General features: G+C 31.4%; 3 long non-coding RNA genes across 4 annotated transcripts in view; 1 reads left to right on the forward strand and 2 right to left on the reverse strand.

The window, feature by feature from the left end:
• The window catches only part of LOC127902590 (uncharacterized), a 21,006-nt gene extending 19,532 nt beyond the window's left edge, over positions 1 to 1,474 (forward strand). Inside the window, exon 2 of the long non-coding RNA XR_008055004.1 lies at positions 918 to 1,474. This is a non-coding gene — a long non-coding RNA (uncharacterized LOC127902590). The remainder of the gene's footprint in view (positions 1 to 917) is intronic.
• The window catches only part of LOC102613525 (uncharacterized), a 15,603-nt gene extending 2,847 nt beyond the window's left edge, over positions 1 to 12,756 (reverse strand). The window contains exons 1-2 of one of the 2 annotated variants that reach the window (XR_008055001.1): positions 12,617 to 12,750; positions 11,165 to 11,497 (exon numbers count right to left, since the gene is read on the reverse strand). This is a non-coding gene — a long non-coding RNA (uncharacterized LOC102613525). Of the gene's footprint in view, positions 1 to 11,164; positions 11,498 to 12,616 lie in introns of those variants that run through there. The other variant, XR_008055002.1, reaches the window with a different exon arrangement.
• On the reverse strand, positions 3,870 to 4,659 carry LOC102613716 (uncharacterized). The gene is made up of 2 exons (XR_369794.4): positions 4,242 to 4,659; positions 3,870 to 4,143 (listed from the first exon to the last, which is right to left on the reverse strand). It is a non-coding gene; the product is annotated as an uncharacterized LOC102613716 (long non-coding RNA).
• Positions 12,757 to 13,109: the final 353 nt, after the last annotated feature.

Genomic DNA, 13,109 nt, shown 5'->3' on the forward strand with positions numbered 1-13,109 from the left:
ACAATATATATATATGTATATATATATATAATCAAGTAGCCGATCCAAGGCGCATCAAAAAAGAAAAAAGGTAGCTGGTCAAGGGGCAAGTTGTGAATTATTCCAATAAAAAAAAGTTGGATTGTGACAGACAGTACGTATACTGAGAGGATGGATTAGGCCTTTTTAAGTGTTATAAAATTATTTGATTGTTAATGACGTCTTTTATTTAAAATTATAAAATTATTTTAATAAATAAATATACTAAAAATTTATTATTAAAGAAATGAAATAAATAAGAGCATTTTAAAAAAATTAATTAAAAAAAACTCTACAACCTTAAAAGTCTAAAAATTTAAACTTTTGTTAATAAAAGTAAAATAATTTATTTAGTCTCTAAAAACTCAACTCAAAATACGATCTAACAATACCAAAATTTTTGAAAAGATCTTTAGAAACGAAATAAATATTTTTAGGTATTAGATAAGTTATATCAAACATGCACGTATTACATATATAGATGGATTATAATTTAATATCAACTCCCATAATTATTAGAGTTAAGTCTTCTCTTATACTAGGAACATTACCCACCCCTTGGGGACTTGGAACTCATATCCTAAATGTTGAGGGCATGCGTTCTCACCTATACCCTTAAGAGGGAAGTCACCATAAATATCTGTTTGCGGAAGAGCAATATTCACCATACAAAGCCTCTAGTTGGATAAGCCCTGTCCTTTTTAAGTTTTTCGTTTTTTTGATTACCCACACACACACACAAATCATAATTGAAGCGCCATAGATATAACTAGGAGAACTTGCAACGAGAAGCTGCTGGCATCTCCCACACAAGCTTGAAAAAGTAGCCAGTAAGAGTTGTGCACGGAGGGCAAAAAAAAAAAAAAGCATGGGAAATAATAATGTGATGGGATTGAGAGGTGGTGTCTTAGCAGCGATCATAGTTATGATGATACTCTTCTTCTCCGCGAATCAATCTTGTGCTGCAGGCAACATTACTAATTTCCATATTGATCCTGATGTGTTGTTCTTTCATGATGATCCAGAATTGGAATTGGCTGCTGCTCCGACTTCTAATAAAGCATTGGATCCCAGTCAAGCATTCGGTTGCGGAAGACCCGGAAGCATTCGCTCTTGTCCCCCTCATCCCAATGCCCCCAAAAAGCCCGATCATTGCGCACCTCCCCCCGGCAGCACGTATGCCCCAGCCAAACGAGATTGCTAGCTAGTTTATGATACATCTTTAATCTGCAATCTTCATCTTTATCCTCAACTATGCCATGATGTGGGTTTATTCTGCATATGCATGTTGTATTTAATTTATATAAGTAGCTATAATTAATTAATAATCTCTCTTTCCCATCCCTTCTTAATTCTATCTGTCTATATATTATTAATAATTAAGCCTTAAGCTTGTACTGCTGCATCCATGCATAATTGCATATGCATTAATAAATAAATTAATTGAAACTTGTAATTTGTTTAGCACTAATTAATTCGTTGTTAAATTAGCTAAGGTTACTCCATCTTGATGCCATCGTTCATGTTCACTCATTTCAATTCTACCATACTCGTCCTGAATTTATTAACTTTCCATGTGCGTGCGTGTTAACAGCCTGGAGATGTAATTAATTAATTGATTAACCATTGATGGCATTTTGCATCGAGCTGGACCTACTCTTAATTACCGGCCTCTCGAAGGGAAACCCGCTACGATATAAATCAAACAACTGAACGTACACCTTCATTAGATTTCCTGCAATAATCCCTAACATTCAATGATTTATCTGCTCCCTCCCATCATGCCTTAATTAATTGTTACCACAACATCATCCCGAATTTTGTAATTACAATTAATTATATATGTTAGCTATTTTTCTTTTTAATAAATAATTTTACAGACACAGACACAATTAGCGTGGCATATGGGAGGATGTTTAGTTGAAACTTGGAAGCGATATCAATTAATCCATCATGCTTTTGTCCAACTTCTACAGATCTTCACGATTATGAAATCTATTATTTCTTTTCCATTCACTTCTTGTGATACATTGTCCGCCCCACGTGTTAGCCTTTAATTATGCCATCTTGCAACATAAAGCCCATTGTTTGAGAATTAATCTCAGTTAAAGGGGCAGCTGAGACTTGAGCCATGAACTTTGATGGTCACGTAGGTGGTGTCGTCCATGTGCCAAGTATAAATCAATCAAGCTTTTAAGTAATTATTGGTTGGGCGAAAATGAAAGCAAAGTGCATATTTATGACTAGCTGTAGAAGAGAGCGAAAGGGCAGAACGAGCGTATATAGGGAGCTTTTGATGACTTGGCTCAAATAAAGGCAGTTTTATATTTATACACGGAGAAATTATAAAAGTACAAGTCGTTTTGGGTCATCTTGATTTTTGCCCCAGATCAACTTTTTTTCAAATAGTTTTATTTAAGTGGTCATTCAAATTCAAATTCATGGGGAGATTAGTAATAAGAAAAGAAATTTAGACTTTACCCACCCCTTTATTTTTATCAGAATGAGACTAAGTACATTAAAACTTATCAGATAGAACAAATTCAGAATATTTTGAAGAATGGCAATTACAATGAAGAGCACAAATAATGATGAATGCACCTCCTACTCCTCTTCGTGACACAAGGCAATTAGGATATGATATTTTTAATTAAAGAAAAGAAAAAAATCAAGCCTTACCTAAAAGCAATTGGTAGTAAAATTTTAGTGGAGAATCTAAAGAATTACATATCCGTCATTTTCTATGATTTCTGTGAGGACCACTTTTTTTAAAAAAAAAAATTTCACTCTCTCCTATAGGATGAGCAATAATACCCATCCGAAAATACATTGGTTTGTCGCTGTTTGATTTACGACAAGCGGATTTCTCGTCCCACAATTTTTTTTGTCCAAATGAGAAATAATATGGTATCAACTACTGTATCTTGACTGGTAATATTTTAAGAAATAGCATTTGCTTACTATTTGACTTAACAAAACAATATCCAGTGCGCTTGTATTAACCCTGCTGCGTTTTTTTCACAATATCTATTTCTATTCTTTGCTGAGGACTTTTGTGAATCTGTGATATAAGCTGGCGGAATCGCTGCATCCAAATTTAATATGAGAAAACATATCCTCAAGCTAGCCCGCTTAACGCGTAGCGGATATTAGTAATAAGAATGACCATAGCACAGCCACAGAAACGGCGCAGCCCCATTCTATCATTTTTGTGCCCCCTCCTCAAACTTTTTTGATATCACTCTTTATTTCACCATACTCTATTTTGATTAATTCGATTTATTTCTCAAATTACTCCCATTAAAAATATTTTATCTCTATTGTTTCTCACTTGCTCTTCTCATTATATTTCAACTAATGGTACAACAATCGAAATGGAAAATTTAGAATCAAAATCAATGACATGTTTACTTGCAAAATTAAGGTTTGGGATTGGAACTGAAGTAGTGTCGGACCCACAAATTTGAGAATCACTACCATAGCTCTGATTCCAAAGCGAGGGGTTTGGAATCTGAATTCGATTTCTATAACTACCCATTTTACTCCCATTAAACTTTTATAATCTCTAAATTACTCTCAAGTAAGTTATGTCATTTTTTTCTTTTTGGTTCCCATGGAATTTATCAAACAAACTCAAATTTCTTGAATTATTTGCAAATAGGTCCTTTATTGTTTATAATAATGTAATAATAATATTATATTATTATCATTATTATATTTAAAATTTATTTATTTTATTATTTTAATTATTATTATTGTCATTAATTTCATCATCATCATCATTTCATCATCATTATTATTAAATTTTTTTTTTATTTTTCTTTTAGGAAAACATGGTACACATAAATAGCTAGACAAAGAGAATCTCTTATATATATCAAGAGATCTTACAAGTTAAATTGAACCAAATTGAGACCATCATACAATTGACGGGTAATAACAGTACCCATACTTTTATTTTCTTAAACATAACATAAGAGACTAATACTGCATATTCTTAACCAGTGTGATCAGGGTTTCTTCCATATTGCGGGACCACAAGAAGATCAATATTTCCATTAATTTCATCATCAGCAATAAGTGAAAAAGTTGTGGCTATAAGCCCCTCCGACCAATCGGTATAACCTGAAAAATTCATGTTATAAAACTTAATCACAAATACACATATTAAAATAAGAATTATAAATGACATTTATTTGAAAATGGATGGCCTATGTATAAACCTGCGCAAGGAGTTCCCATAATCTTCAAATCAGGAAGGCAAACGATTTCTGCTGGCTTCGACTGAACCGTATTCAAAACTCAAAAGGTAAGTAGTTGTGCTTGAGCGAGTTCTTATTTCTGGTTTGATCTGATATATATAGATCAAGTAGCCGACACTACGGTGCCAACGTGGCAAAGTAACAAGTTGTGCATGGTAAAGATAATGGATCAATGGTTCTAATTTAATCGTACAATAAGTAGGGAAGGTCAACAGCTCTATATGGTTAAGTTAGTGCATGTGCGATACATGGTTCAAAAAATAAATAATTCTAAATACGAAGGACACGAGCAAATAAAGTAATAAATGCAATTACCAAATAATAGTGCGTGGTATACTATAGATAATGGATCAACCATTCAGATTTCATCATACAATAAGTAGGTAAGATTAACGGTTAGTGTTAAATCATTGCATGTGCGAAGCATGGTCCACAAAATAAATAGTAGTAAACAAGAAAGACGAATAAAGTAATCAAATACCATGTCATCAGATAAAAAGAAAAAAAGAAAGGTATACATACCATTACGAAACAATTGCTTGGTAAAGATAACAGATTTACCGCTGAAGTCTGATAATTGTAAGATTAACGGCTATATATGGTTCAACTGCATGTGTAAATAAAGTATGAATGAATGGGTCCAGGAAATAAATAAGAAGACCACAAGCATAGTGGTCTAAAAAATAAATAAGAAGCGAACTGACGATACATATAGATCAAGTAGATCAAGTAGCCGACACTACGGTGCCACGTATCAAATAAACAAGTCGTGCATGGTAAAGATAATGGATCAACGGTTCTAATTTAATCGTACAATAAGTAGGTAAGATTAAGGGCTCTATATTGTTAAATTATTGCACGGGCGAAATATGGTCCAAAAAATAAATAGTTGTAAATAAGAAAGACGAACAAATTAAGTAATTAGTACCACTACCGAACACAGTGCATTGGAAGGACTGGCTTTCTTCCTTTTTATGAGAGCAAAGAACGAAATTTTGTAATAGTTTTACTTAACAGCTGAAAGTTAATTTCATTTTTATATCTTTCTTTTCCTTCTTTATTTTTTATATTTTTCTGTTATTATTATAATTTTTCTTTTATGTCAGTACGAGAGGCGTGTAATGTTTTTGGTTTACTAAACCCTTAATTCTCTTTCTATTCAACATCAAATCTAACTATCCTTGTAAAGCTTTAAAATAGTCGATTATAGTTAATTATTTGAAAAATAATAACTAAAGTAAATAAGTATTTTTTTTTTTTTGGTGTATTAAACTATCTGGTATCTAAAGACTACATTGGGCCCCGACTAATTTAGATTCGAGACAGGCAGGACCATTGAGGCGCCAAAGCTCTCCCAACAAGTATTTAACACAACTGTACTCCCAAGTCTCGAACTGAGGACTTTGGTTAAGTTAAAACAACTCTATGCCAACTGATTTACGCGCTTGTCAGATGTAAATAAGCATTTTAGTTATCACAATTAAACTCTTCTTTAGCATTTAATAGAAGTAGTTCTATGAGCATGGGTTTCGAGAGAGCATGGCGGTGCGAAAATGTTCGTGCGTTTACAGTCCCTATGTTTTTAGTCATAATTTATTTAGATATAGACAAAGACCCCTAATGTTTAAAAAATAGACACACAAATGGCCCTTTTGATTATTTCACTCTTTGGTTCTATTTAGCCAACGAAAATTAATTTCAATCTATTGTTCTATAATAAATATAAATATAGTATTTAAATCAGTGTAATAAATAAATACATTTTACAATACATAAACGTTATTTGAGTTCTTTGCAAGAATTAGCTAACCACTATGCGGAGTTTGTTTAAGAAAAATATTGAAGAAGAGACAGCATAATTAAGCTGATAGTAGATATATAGCTAGACAAAGTTAATCGACGTTAACAAACTGATACACAATACTTTTTTTATTTATTTTCTTAAACCTCGTTCACAAACAGAATATGTTTTTACTTTCAATGGTACATCAATTTCTTGGAAGTCTACAAAACAGACTCTCGTTGCAACATCCTCCAACCATTCTGAAATTCTTGCACTACATGAAGCAAGTCGAGAATGCATATGGTTGCGATCTGTAATCCATCATATTCAAAGTACCTGTAGAATATCTTCAAGTTCAGATATCCCAACAGTGATATATGAAGATAATGCTGCATGTATAGCTCAACTCAGAGGAGGATACATTAAAGAGGACAGAACAAAACATATTTCGCCGAAATTCTTCTACACTCATGAGCTCCAATAGAACAAGAAGATTGATATCAAACAGATACGCTCCACGGAAAATTTAGCTGATATGTTTACAAAAGCTCTACCTACATCTACATTCGAAAAAATCGTATATGGTATCGGCATGCGTCGTTTTAACAAACTGATAAATTAATGCATGTTGCCTTTAGGAAGAGCACTCAACAAAAGGAGCGTGATCTTACAAGAGAAGAATCATAGTAATATTGGACACATATGTACCATACTCTTTTTTCTTTTTGACCAGGTTTTTCCACTGGATTTTTACTGGCAAAGGTTTTTAATGAGGCAGTATCCAATGTCATCAGGGGGAGCACATCTAATAAATAATTGGTGAATTCAAGGGGGAGTGTTGTAAATCATGGTGGATTCCACCAAAATAATGCCCTCCCACCAAAATAAGGCTCTCACATTATCATCTTATTGCTCTTCCCATTATCCTTTTTTATAATTAATAATTATGAATAACTCCACCTTGTAATGCCTATATAAACCCTTTCTTTGTTAATGAATAAAGACAATTTCAATTCCTCGCTCAAGGCATTTTACTTGTTTTCTTCAATCTTTATTTGAGTATTCCTTACTTACATATTCCCAATTAAATAATTACTTACATACAATCCCTTTAAATTATAACATCCATTATCTCCAAATTTATAACAAAAACTTTATTTTAAGTAGTGGAAAAGAACAGTATATTTAAATTGTTCTCGGAGAATGGTAGGTGAACGAGGCCAAATTAAATTTGCGCGAAAAATCCAAAAGCATGTGAGACTTGCTCAATTATTGTATTGTGTGTCCTACGCTATAATTAAAGCAAAGGAAATCCGCGACAATATATATATATAATCAAGTAGCCGGTCCAAAGCGCATCAAAAAAGAAAAAGGGTAGCTGGTCTAAGGGCAAGTTGTGAATTATTCCAATAAAAAAAAGTTGGATTGTGACAGACAGTACGTATACTGAGAGGATGGATTAGGTCTTTTAACTGTTATAAAATTATTTGATTGTTAATGACGTCTTTTATTTAAAATTATAAAATTATTTTAATAAATAAATATACTAAAAATATATTATTAAAGAAATGAAATAAATAAGAGTATTTAAAAAAATCTAATTTTTTTAAAAAAACCTCTACAACCTTAAAAGTCTAAAAATTTAAACTTTTGTTAATAAAAGTAAAATAATTTATTTAGTCTCTAAAAACTCAACTCAAAATACGATCTAACAACACCAAAATTTTTGAAAAGCTGTTTAAAAACGAAATAAATATTTTTAAGCATTAGATAAGTTATATCAAACATGCATTTATTACATGTATAGATGGATTATAATTTAATATCAACTCCCATAATTATTAGGGTTAAATCTTCTCTTATACTAGTAACATTACCCACCCCTTGGGGACTTGGAACTCATATCCTAAATGTTGAGGGCATGCGTTCTCACCTATACCCTTAGAGGGAAGTCACCATAAATATCTGTCACCATAAATATCTGTTTGCGGAAGAGCAATATTCACCATACAAAGCCTCTAGTTGGATAAGCCCTGTCCTTTTTAAGTTTTTCGATTTTTTGAATATACACACACACACACACACAAATCATAATTGAAGCGCCATAGATATAATTAGAAGAACTTGCAACGAGAAGCTGCTGGCATCTCCCAAAGCCTCTAGTTGGATAAGAATGACATATCCGTGATTTTCTATGATTTCTGTGAGGACCATTTTTTTTTTTTTAAAAAAAAACAATTTCACGCTCATCACAAGTTGATTTGTTTTGTCATTTGTGATTGCGGGGTGTGTGTCTTCTTTTGGTTTGATGCCTTACTGATCAGATCCGCAATCTTAAACTTTATTGAAATTCAAAAAAAATTATCAAGTTATATGATTTAATTTACAATTTTTCTCTATTTCTCTACTTGTAAATTTTACATTTTTTAATAAAAGTTATTAAAGTCTCGGAGCTATTAAGGGTATTTATGACATTTTCCTACTTGTAATTAATTTGATCATTAAAAATATATAAGTTATTTTCTCGATTTATATTCAAACATATTTAAATTTTATAAAAATAAATTAATGTCTTAGTTAAGCTTTCTAATTTTTTTTCTGCTCGACGAATTTATAAAGACGTTGTTTTTAAGAAGGAAATAATTTCTCTTTATCTTTTTACTGCTTGATTGGAACTCGGGGATTCAAAAAAAGGAAAGGATCGATGTTGAAGGAAAGAGTTGGGTATGGAAATAAAATTGTGTCCCTTTATAAACTCATTAAAAATCAAATTGAATGAATTTAATTATTAATAATTAGGTTACAATATAAAATGAAATCTTAAGCTTTCAATTTTTTTTTCTAGAAATTAATTTTATGATTAGATTATTGAAAGCTAAAGAAAAATTAGGAGGGGGAAAACTAGTAGGGAATCCAAATCCTATTCTTATTAATTAATTATAAGCTCTATTTTTTTTTAATCAAGTCCAAAATTTTCCTTGTTTTTTTTTTCTTTTTAAATACCCAAAACTAAAAAGCAGGGCATGCACTCTGTTTATATTTCTATGAAATCGTTGTTCATTAAGCAAATTTCTTCCTCTAAGTTCAGATAATTTCATGATTTGTCACTGACTGCACCCAATAAAAAGATAAAGAATCAAAAGGACATCTTTTATGTGTAAATACACATCAAATCTCTTTTATCAATCAATTTTTTTTTTCTCATTAATAAAATAGGCTGCATAGCATATTCTATTTTTTTCTCCCTCAGCTAAAATACTAATATATTACCAAATTAATTCGTAAACGGAAATTAAGAAAGTTAGATCTCCAGTGATTGTCCGTGCAATCTCTGACTTGGCGGCACTGGATTTTATCATTGCTTCATTGTTAAAATTTCCCGTGAAGGACGTATAAATTGCTGCCATGGTGATCTTTGCAAAGGATGTGACCATTGCTGCGCTGGATAATACTGCTGGGGATGTGAACATTGCTGTGCTGGGTATAAAATGCAAGGGATATGAATGTAATTGGAGATCGTTTTCATTTTTGTTTGTCGTTTTCGCTTTTTCAAGGTTGGTAAATGGAGAGTGAAGAAACAGCAGATCATCGAGGAGGATTCACTAACTTTCGTGAATTTAGGGAGGGGTTTCCTTGAGATTATGTGCTTGTTTGGTACGATTTATTTAATGATCACAAGTCAAGTATTTATTTAATTTCATCAGCTCTTATTTTAATTTTCGTTATTGTTTGGTTGTTTATTTAATAGAGCTTTTGAAACTTAAATAAACTATTTTGTCTTTTCTAACAAAATCTCAAATTTTGTTGGGTATAGGACGAATGAAAAACATTTGTTCTTGGAACACCTTTTCCTAGTTTCAAATAGAAGTGAGAGAGAGTTGATGCTAAAAAGACCGCCAGACTTATATTTTTCCATGAGAATTATGTGTTATGTGGAACTAATTTTAATTTACTTTCGTGATCTTGTTACAATGTTAGCTCTTTGTTCATGAATTGATTAATACTTGTTTCTTTTTACTCAAAAGTCTTCATCTTATTAACTTGCATCATCTTTTTCTTCTTCTTTTTCTCCGCGTGGTCTTCAATCACCTAGTTTCTCTCCTATAGGATGAGCATTAATACCCATCCGAAAATGCATTGGTTTGTCGCTGTTTGATAAATGACAAGCGGATTTCTCGTCCCACAATTTTTTTGGTCCAAATGAGAAATAATATGGTATCAACTACTGTATCTTGACTGGTATTATTTTAAGAAATAGCATTTGCTTACTATTTGACTTAACAAAACAATATCCAGTGCGCTTGTATTAACCCTGCTGCGTTTTTTTCACAATATCTATTTCTATTCTTTGCTGAGGACTTTTGTGAATCTGTGATATAAGCTGGCGGAATCGCTGCATCCAAATTTAATATGAGAAAACAGATCCTCAAGCTAGCCCGCTTAACGCGTAGCGGATATTAGTAATAAGAATGACCATAGCACAGCCACAGAAACGGCGCAGCCCCATTCTATCATTTTTGTGCCCCCTCCTCAAACTTTTTTGATAATAATTTTTTATATCACTCTTTATTTCACCATACTCAATTTTGATTAATTCGATTTATTTCTCAAATTACTCCCATTAAAAATATTTTATCTCTATTGTTTCTCACTTGCTCTTCTCATTATATTTCAACTAATGGTACAACAATCGAAATGGAAATTTTAGAATCAGAATCAATGACATGTTTACTTGCAAAATTAAGGTTTGGGATTGGAATTGAAGTAGTGTCGGATCCACAAATTTAAGAATCATTACCATAGTTGTGATTCCAAAGCGAGGGATTTGGAATCTGAATTCGATTTCTATAACTACCCATTTTATTCCCATTAAACTTTTATAATCTCTAAATTACTCACAATTAAGTTGTCATTTTTTTCTTTTTGGTTCCCATGGAATTTATCAAAAAAACTCAAATTTCTTGAATTATTTGCAAATAGGTCCTTTATTGTTTATAATAATGTAATAATATTATTATATTATTATCATTATTATATTTAAAATTTATTTATTTTATTATTTTAATTATTATTATTGTCATTAATTTCATCATCATCATCATTATTATTAAATTTTTATTTTATTTTTCTTTTAGGAAAACATGGTACACATAAATAGCTAGACAAAGAGAATCTCTTGTATATATCAAGAGATCTTACAAATTAAACTGAACCAAACTGAGACCACCATACAATTGACGGGTAATAACAATACCCATACTTTTTATTTTCTTAAACATAACATAAGAGACTAATACTGCATATTCTTAACCAGTGTGATAAAGATTTCTTCCATATTGCGGGACCACAAGAAGATCAATATTTCCATTAATTTCATCATCAGCAATAAGTGAAAAAAATGGGGGACCTACACCCTCCGACCAATCGGTATAACCTGAAAAATTCATTTTTTTTTTTTGGTTTTGACCATGAGGTATCCTGGGGAGGGCCCCAACTGTGGGAGGCACCTTTAAGCCTGTACCACAACCCAGACTAGAAGTCCCCGCTCGAACCGAGAGGCACAGGTTCTCCCAACAAAGGCGACTTCCCTGCTACTCGAACTGAAAAATTCATGTTATAAAACTTAATCACAAATACACATATTAAAATAAGAATTATAAATGACATTTAATGTTGTGTTTACTTGCTGGAGTGGGAGTGAGGAGTGTGGATTCCTCCCACTCCAGCGTTTACTTACTTAAAATGGGGAGGGATTGGGAGTCCCACTCCGTGGGCCCCACCCATTTTTGGAGTGGGGAGTGGGAGTGGGACTCCCATTGGGGGAGGTGGGAGTGGGAATCCACTCCCACCTCTCCCATTTCTACCCCTTTTTTATTTTATGTTTTATAATTAATAAAATAAAATAAATAATATTATATTTATTTAAATAATAATATTATATTTAACTAAATAATAATTTACATTGATTCTAACTTAAAATTATTTTAAAATAATAATATTATATTAATAGAAAATTAATAAATATAATATTATTATATTTATTTTAAAAATAATAGTACTATATTTATTTAATAATAATAAATACTTTATTCTAAGAAAATATTAATTTTGTACTAAATAATATTATATTATTATTTTATATAATAATAAATTTAATATAATTATATTAAATAAAATAAAATAACATTTCATTTTATATTAAAATTACAATTAATAATTTATTGTTCATAATTAAGAATATTAATAATTATAATAAATTTACAAATATAATAAAATAAATATTATTCATTAAATATATTTTTTATTAGTTTTGTAATTAAAAATTATAATTCTTTAAATAAGGATAAAATTGTAATTTAAAACTATTTACTCCCAATCCAAGACAAAGTAAACACATAAATTGGATTCTGATCTCCATTCCATGCTTCCATTCCAGTGTAAGTAAACAACCTACTCCCACTCCCAATCCTAGGATTCCTACTCCCCAGGATTCCCAATCCAATCCAAAAAGTAAACGCTACCTTATTTGAAAATGCATGGCCTATGTATAAACCTGCGCAAGGAGTTCCCATAATCTTCAAATCAGGAAGGCAAAAGATTTCTGCTGGCTTCGACTGAACCGTATTCAAAACTCAAAAGGTAAGTAGTTGTGCTTGAGCGAGTTCTTATTTCTGGTTTGATCTGATATATATATAGATCAAGTAGCCGACACTACGGTGCCAACGTGGCAAAGTAACAAGTTGTGCATGGTAAAGATAATGGATCAGTGGTTCTAATTTAATCGTACAATAAGTAGGGAAGGTCAACAGCTCTATATGGTTAAGTTAGTGCATGTGTGATACATGATTCAAAAAATAAATAATTCTAAATACGAAGGACGAGCAAATTAAGTAATAAATGCCATTACCAAATAATAGTGTGTACTATACTATAGATAACGGATCAACGATTCAAATTTCATCCTACAATAGTTGGTAAGATTAGTGGCTAGTGTTAAAAATCATTGCATGTGCGAAACATGGTCCACAAAATAAATAATAGTAAAC

Source organism: Citrus sinensis, chromosome 5, assembly GCF_022201045.2.
Source record: "Citrus sinensis cultivar Valencia sweet orange chromosome 5, DVS_A1.0, whole genome shotgun sequence".
Classification (NCBI taxonomy): domain Eukaryota; kingdom Viridiplantae; phylum Streptophyta; class Magnoliopsida; order Sapindales; family Rutaceae; genus Citrus; species Citrus sinensis.